The sequence below is a fragment of the Vanessa tameamea genome, chromosome 7 (assembly GCF_037043105.1).
Source record: "Vanessa tameamea isolate UH-Manoa-2023 chromosome 7, ilVanTame1 primary haplotype, whole genome shotgun sequence".
Classification (NCBI taxonomy): Eukaryota; Metazoa; Arthropoda; class Insecta; order Lepidoptera; family Nymphalidae; genus Vanessa; species Vanessa tameamea.
In genome coordinates, this window is record NC_087315.1 from 8,893,891 (window position 1) to 8,903,180 (window position 9,290).

The window sequence follows — 9,290 nt, forward strand, 5'->3', positions numbered from 1 at the left end:
CTACACACACTTGAATAATTCTTCTTAATTTATTTAAGAAAACATAGAAAATTAATGATTATAACCGGCATTATATATAGGACATACAGACAGACAGACCGATAAAAATTTCAAAAATAGTAAAATTGATGTCAATTAGTCATAAAACGAATATTTATGACGAAATTCGACAAAAAAATTGAGTGTACAAACAAATTTTACAGATCTATAGAGTAGTATTGATAGAAATATAGATTGCTATCGGATTGACATAAATTTAGCAAAAATAAAACAAAACGTGAAAGGCATTCCTAACGCTAAATAGTAAGGTGTTATTTTTTAAATGTACTGATCTATCGAGTATATCTTATGTTAAGCAGTACGTACTTTGTGTTTACAAATTACAAATGTAAGCTAAATATAAAGATATTGAACACGCAATTCGCAAATTCATTTAATTGCTTCGCGGCCAAGATAACAGATGGCATAATCAAAAACAGGAATAATTTGAGTAAACAGAATCTTGGGTGAAATCGGTAAAAGATTACTGGGAATGTATTCAATTGAATAAAACATTATTTTACTCCCTTTGCCTGTTTGTTAAAAAAAGTTTTAAGCTGTACCACCTGACTTAAATGTTTATTTTTACGAATTCTTATTTTTTAATATGATTTCAAGCTTGTGTCATTCTAATAGTATCCTTATTGCATGGTTTCTTACCAGTTAATTTCTCTCAACCACCTCGCCAATAAATAGCCCGTCCAATTTTTTTTGTTGTTTCATGTATTTTCCCCAGGAGTATTAGTAGTATAAGCTTATAAATCAAAACTAATCTTGAAGGCAAAGCGTTAATATCATAAATATAATTTTTAGCCTCTCAAACGCCACTCAGGTCTCGGCACAAAATACAAATTCTATCATCAGACCTTCGTGATTAAGTTGAAACTATCATAATGTTGTGTTTTCACTGGTAAAATCAATGTATGGGCAAAGTTTCATAAAAATCATTCATCATCAATCAATTGATCATCAACACAAGAATTCGAAAAAGCTTTCACAAGTTCTAGTTTTGAAACAACTTTTTAATAAATATACGAGGTCAAGCTAAATAAAACCTTTGGATAAAAAGCAGGAGATATATATGTATATCATATTTTTCGTAACAAACAATTTTAAGTTGTCGACCAAAGGGATTTATTCAATATGGAAGGTGTCCCAATGGCGTGTACAGAGAAAACTCGCTAACTTTAAAAGAGTACAAAGTTTCAATTAAACTTTAGTTGTACGAGAAAAGATTATATATGTCTCATAAATATTTTATTCAACATTTATATTTTAATTAATATTTTAATTTAATATATTCGGCTTTTAATAAATCAATCGGCTGAGGCTGTTTATATTTTCCCGGAAGCATCTAAAGGACGTTCTTTACGAATAAATTCGAACGAAGGATTAAATTTAGTTTACCAAAGTTTATAATGGTAAAATATGTTGTTAATAAAATATAGTATTCCATAATTAATTGGCTTTAGCAGAAATATTTAGTGAAAAGTTTACAAATAGAAGTACTCGTATTTATATATCGATTTCACAGTTAAAAAAGATTCCATTTTAATAAATAAATTTAGCAGTCATCATCTTCCTATATATTTAAAAATATGGAACAGAGAGTGTAAAAAGTTCACTGGGATCTATAATAAAATACAAAAATAAAAAATTATATATGTAACATTTGTACTTGGTATTACCTATCAATGTAGGTAGCAACCATTTATTAATTAATCTGTTATCAAACAAAAAAATATTGAACCAGTGTTATTACAGGTCTATTTGACTGTGTGCATGGGTATATTCAATTGAATAAATCATAAAAACACGAAGTAACTTGCATCAATATGAAGTATATACTGTATTTTTAAAAGTAACTTTTAAATTTCGTTGTGGATCGTGACGTCTATACGGCGTCATTTGGGCCTTTGGGCGCGAAAAATTGGGAGTTTGTGTCTAGCCGCGTCGCGACCGCCCGTTTCTCGTGGTTGCCGGTATTTTCTCAATTTCTAAAACGTTTGACAAGTTTCTTTTATTGCTATACTAAGGAATTTAATATATAACAACTATAAAGTAGAGTTCAGTTAAATTACGAGAAAAAACCTAAGTGAAATTACGAACGACTAAAAATATGATGTGTGGGTGTTTTAAATTATGTTGTTTGATAATTTATAATAAATATCTTTCTTTCAAATAAAGGTAAGAAGATAATTTTAGATAACGTTTTGTTTACAAACGTGTTTAATGCACAATGGTCTACACATGTCTGGTTACAAAACATAAACATATTGAAAATATTGTTATTATATTTTTTAAGATTTATAGCATTTTTTTAGTCTATTACTAAATAGGTCTTGCACTATTTAGAGATATAGTTTGAGATATTAAGTTGTTAATAGAACTCTCTCATTGGAATTTTAAAAATCGAATGCCTATATTTTTATTATTTAAATTTAATTTAAACTGTCATTGCTAGTGTGATCATTGTTGTTATGAGTTTGTATATAAATCTATCTCCTATACTACAGGCCTATCATAGTTTGTCAAATCAATTTTCATAATTACTTTCACTCCGATCTTTTATCTGGCGACAATAAGTTTTTCCAAATGTCGAGTTGTTTTTGCAATTTCGTAGGTTCTTTTACATTTAAATTCAATTGTCTTGATTGTACGTTATGTTTGTCGACATTAGGTTGTATATTTTATCACTATCATCTATGTCAGAATTTTTATATGGGACCTTTAAAACAAATACAATTCATTTTTAGTATTAGACGATAAGCTGACCGCAACGCTTTGAGATATAACCAAATCCATAGATTAAGCGGACCGTTAGCTAATTATGTATTAAAGTATCATTTAAAGGTGTTAGTAATAATCATCAACGAAAATTTTCTTAGGAGAAACCATAACTAATAATGATATTTGTTGCTGCTAATGTCAATGAGTACTTTAGCTCTAGTTGAACAACTAACTAACTCAAAGAGCGTAAGTGCTTAATCAGGTATCTGTGTTCACCTGATCTTAATGTCATTTTTCTTCCATATTCACATCCACTTATAAAATAAACATATAAAAATGATACATTTCGAAGCAAAAGTATTTTTTCATCAAAATAACGATGAGTAGTGAGATAAGCGCCAGTCATCTAATACCAAAATGAAAATATTATTACTATTGAGATTAACTAAGTACATAAGATTAGCCGAAATGGTTCAATGGATTTTACTTGTGTTTATCAACACAATGTCGATCAAGGTCACAAAATATTTTTTTTTGTTTTGATACAAATTTCCTTGTGTGAGGTTGTGGGTGGCAATTATTAGACTAGCGTAACAAACAAACTAAACAACTTATGCATTGATAACATTAGTTAGGATGCTGAACTAAACTGTACTGTTACTGCATTTATTAAATCAAATTACTTTGCTGTATAGTATTATTCGTTTACAAAGGAGCGCCCCCTAAACGCTTTAGAATATATGAACTTTGCATATGAGTAACAATAAAAAATAAAATACAAATTAGACTACATGATCACTGTTGTTTTTATGTATATTTTATTAAAAAATAATCTACGTGCAGCTAAGTGAGTTTGAGCGGTGCTTCTTTTGATTGTGTTATTGCTTTTGGTCCTAATGGCCTTACGTAGTTGGCGTGGGGCGAGTACTAGACGCCGCCTCGAAATTTGAGCTTTCTCAGACCGAGTGAAGTCCATCCTGGACCCCCACCCGTTTGGCGTGAAATGGTGAAGTTGTCTTGGAATGCTTACCGCAAAAAAAAGTATAGTTTAAAAGATGTGAAAATCGAGCGAGAAGCGTTCTCAAATATTATCATCGGTTGATATTTCTATTATAACAATATAATGAGTCTTGACAGATAATCGTTTAATACACAATTTCTTAACACTGGACTATTATTAAATTACGAGACACAGTCTTCAATTACCAGAGCTTTTTTTATAGTTTAGGTTGGCGGACGGACAAATAGGCCAACTGATGGTAAGTGATCACATGCACTCATAAGTATTGGCATTACCAAGTAATAATAATAATAATGTTTATTTCATCAATAACCAACAGAGTATAATAACATCACAAAGGTTGACTTCTTCTTATGAGTGCCATGAGCTCCCGTGCCAGAAGAAGTCGCTCTTCCTTAACACACACATACTTTAATTCAAAGTTATAAGATGAAACAAGTTTAGAATTACAAAAATACTAATGAAAAAAGATAACGGTAGTAATGCGCGCGCGCGTTTGTGTGTAAGCTTGCTTCCAAGTGATGATAATTTTTGCTGTTTGGTGGTCGGATATATGATCAGTGGGTGTAACTTACCCAGATGGGCTTGGACAAAGCCCTTCCACCAAGTATATTAATATACAAAAACGAAAGAGCCGAGATGGCCCAAATCATAACCGATGATTGCGGGTTCCAACACAGGCCACCACTGAATTTTCATGTAATTAAATTATAATTATGAAATATCGTGAGGCAACCGGCATGTGTTGGAGTTACATTTGCCACATGTATCCATTCGAGCAGATAGAATAATTTCCAAGCCATTTCCTTAAATGAAGAGGGAGGGCTTAGCTGAGCGATGAGGTATTTTTACTTTCCTTTTGTTTTTACAACTTTACTTCTGTTTTGACAAAATGTAAATTATATTATTCTGACGTCCTTTGAAGCGACTATTACAATAATATTTGCATATCAGCTTTATAAATCACTTTGATGTGTATCCGAAATGAAATCATAAATATCTACGAGTACGATATACATGCATCTCATTCTGAACACTGTTCTAACATCATTTTACTTCAAACTAACAGTTGAAAAATTGTCTTTTATAAACGACAATAACGTTATAACAAAAAATATTCTTTGATTTTTTTTTCTTGTGTTGGCCTTAATATTAAAAAATAATACGGGAAAGTATACTTTACGATATTAAAGATCTATAAATATAATTTTCTTGAAAAACGACGATTTTTTTTCGTTACTTTAAATGTTTGTTGCGAAAGTGAAAAGTTTATACGTCATAAGTATTTAAATTTAATCGTTCATAAAGTATCAATCTATACTTGGTTGTAGGCCTTTGTGCAAGCCCGTCTGGGTAGGTACCACCCACTCATCAGATATTCTACCGCCGAACATCAGTACTCAGCATTGTTGTGTTCCGGTTTTAAGAGTTAGTGAGCCAGTGTAACAGGCCCAAGAGACGTAACATCTTAGTTCCCAAGGCTTACAGCGCCATTGTGTATGGGCGGTGGTGACCACTTACCACCAGGTGGCCCAATTGTCCATCATTATCATATAATATATATATATATATATATATAAATGATGGATATGTATATTAAAGAACACCACTTTTTGTGTACATTTTTTTATGAAAGTTTTAAATATCGAAATAAAATATTAACATCTTGATTTTTTGTAGCAAATCTTGTGAAGTACCATGTCTGAAGACTAAGAATAAGCTATATAAGCTGTATATAAAAAATTAAGCTTTTTTAACAACACATATTTATTTTAATGAAACGTTATAATATTTATTTGGTTGATCAATTTACAATGTACAATTTACCAAACCATACTTTAACCTTTCAAATATATTTTTTTTGTCTGAGTAAATGTCACAGATATTTCAGTAATGATTCATCTACGTATATAACGATTATTTTCGATATATTTATCTGCAGCGAATACATTCAATCGTGTCCCTTAGTGCCCAAGAATGTGATTATGTTTATGTTATACACATTTACGGTGTAAAAATGTATGTGAAAAGTTGTAAATAAGGTAATTAAATAAGAGTTTCCATGATTTTTTAATGATATGTTTTGAAGTTAATTTTTACGCAATCCGCAAGAGCTTTATTTTTATTTTATCTTACTTTAATAGGGAAACAAACAGTGCAAGTCATTCTTAAAGTTATAACATAAAAATTTGCAAATATACCAGTAAAGTTTCAACTTATAACTAAAAACATATTAAGAGCAGAACAAATTAATTATAATATCTAATTTAATAATAATAAGAAAAAACAAAACTATGAATGAAGGGCAAATTAAAAAAAAAAACAAAAGATCTGGGTTCTATGGTTCTCACACAAATTTCCTGAAGTTAGCAACTGATTCTGTAAATATATGAATGCTGGAAAATTTAGTGTTATATTAATTACAGACTCTATATATAAAAGAATTAAATGAATTAGTTACGTTCCAAGGCAACTGTCACAAAGTGGATAGTTGGTTTGACAGGGTGTAATAGTTACTAATAAAGAATTGATGTTTTCATTTGTAAACTGAATTAAATATATGCTCACAGTTGCAGACATTTTGATATATTCCTTATCGAAATATAAATACAATTTTAAGGACTATATAATAAGAATTCATCTTTTAAATATATAAAATAATAGTTTAAATTTCAAGAATTTAATTAAAAAAAAATCTATTAAGGATATCCAATTTATCTATGGTAAAAATTAAAGCTATAAAATGAATATAAAATTCACACTTCACCGGGAAAGCGATGAGAGTTCTGTTACAGACAGCTCATGAATCACAATCATTTTAATTATTTCAGTCAATATTCAAAAAATACTAAAGCGTTTTAAAATTATTTATAATTTTAAAGGGAATTCACTAAGGAACATTTTCGGATAAAATTTTCACATAATATTGGTTGGCAACGACATTTACTAACTAGCTTCTGGCCGCGGCTACGTCCGCATTGCCTTTGTGTTATACATATATAATATGTATAAGCTATCTTTATTCAAATTACATCCGAATCCAAACAGTGAAAGAGTGACAAAGATACATCCATCCATCCTTACAAACTTTCGCTTTTATAATAATGTGTCAGGCCAAAATATTTATCTTTTCAATTCTCCTGTTTAATTACATAAAAAGTAAATATCTTTAATTTCAATAGCTTTTTATATTATATATAATAAAGTAGCTGTTACCCGCGGTTTCGCTCGCGTAGAATATGAATATATTTACAAATGAATTTAAAATATTACGTAAATTTAAGACCTTCTTGTATACCACATTGGTGTGTATTTCAGCCCTTAGGGTAGAATATCCAGAAACGCTTAAATGTGAATCAACTCATTTTTAATTGGTAGCCCAAAAATAAAATTTCTAGCTTCTAACTTCAAAATGACGGACTTCCAGACTAACCTGTATACGAAATGTCAACACCTATTTTTCTCCTTAGGCGTAAAATACCCAGAAACGCTTAAATCCGAATCAACTCATTTTTAATCGGTAGGCCAAAAATAAAATTTCAAATACTGTGACATGATTCAAAAGTGATTGAATACTATACTTGAATAAAATATATTTTCATTTGATTTGGTTTGAATTAAGTATTTATTATATTCCATTTAATCATCAAACTTTTTGGTGTTTTTGTTGATATTTAAATGATTAATCGATGATGATGAATTATTTATAAATGTATAAAAATGTTAAGTAAGGTTTTATTTACTTTCATTTTTATTAAATAGCTTTAAAATAAATTGAAGCACATATATCACGTGATATTGTTAGGAACATTAATAAACTTCTGTCGGCGAACATTATCTAATGCATAAAATCGGTACGCGTAGTTAATAAAAATGATTCGCAGTCAGCCTAGGATTACAATTCATTGCTTAAGGTCCAATAATATAGTTATATGCACATTATATTAATAAACTACGAATATGTAACCAATCAAGAAGAAATTAAATACCAGAGTCTGTTATGTATTTTTAATGCATTCATTATAGATCTATTCATACATGAAATTGCGCCCTCCACGCTAAAATATCGGCTTACATTCGTGTGAGTGACGCACGTCCTTACAATGTCTTAATGTGCGTGAGACTACTATGAATAAGGATAGTAAAAATACAAATGAGATTATATTATTGTTAAGTTTATTTTATACTTTTATTTCTATATTTAAATAAATAATCGTCGCTTTACATAAGAATTATTAACATCAATTATATAGAATTAAAAATAAAAATACGAGTCTCTATAAAAAACTGTACTGTAGTTTTTCTTAATTAAAAATTAATTTAATATGGATTTGCGCGCTTTCGTGAGTGAATTTATGTGTACAGATTTAATTGCAAATTTTACTCTCAACAGCTTATCTCAAATTTGTAACAATATTTTGAATAGGATTATAACCTTTGTTAGTCGAGCATTATGTCTTCGTGCTAATGGGAAATGGCTCGTATGGTATTTGCTAGTTGTTCGTCCTACATACACAAAACAAATAGGCGTGGATTTTACCGCCTTGATTATTTGCCTTTTCGTATATTCTTTATATGTAGATTGTTTCTAAAGTAGTCTAATAGTTGCACCATTGAAATGATCTATTTCATTTATGTTGTACATACTTTTTGCTTGGTGTTATTATTTTTAATTAATATTTATGTACTTTTTATACAAAAGCGTCTAAGAATAATTTATACGCGATTTATATACAAGGCGTTACTGAGGAATTGCTAACTGAACTAAAAATAAGTAAGAATGACGTCAAAAAAAGAGCGTCATGCAAATTAAGATGGATGAAATATGTCAATTAATGGCAATTTTATTTGGACATAGAAAAATACGCTCTGAAAAATTATTATGTTTATATTTAGTTAGGTTAGTTGAATGAGATCATATAATGTAGCGATTAGTTCAGTCATTTGGTAATTTTACCTGGAAAGTTAAGAGAGATCTTTTTAAATTGGTATTTTTGAGATACAAATAGAGGTGAAATTGTATTTTTTCTTTTGCCACATCATATTTTTGCCGAACGCGTCGCCGCCGTATTGGTAAAATGGCGCCCAAAAATGTTTTTAATAAAAACTCCTTTCTGGCTCATTTCACGATAAAAATAGTCATATTGTATATCTATTAATAATAAATAAAATAGAACACTTATTTAAAAATTTACAACTATTACTTTAACTTTCTACTTTCTGGACATTTGCTTTATTAATGGTTACTTTTGTAACGATATTCATTATATATGGATATTAACAAATGTTCTACGAGGCGTTATTTAAAAAAATACCTTTGATTACTATATTGTATTTCTGTACGAATTCACTTCGTATCTCACTCGCTTGTGTTGCGGTGAGTTTCGAGTGTCTTAAAGAATAGCTGTACTGATGTTATATAACGATTGCTTGTACTTATCTGTCATCGTAACTTTAAGATATACCATATTCTAATTGAAAACTTAAGTTATGTTTATAC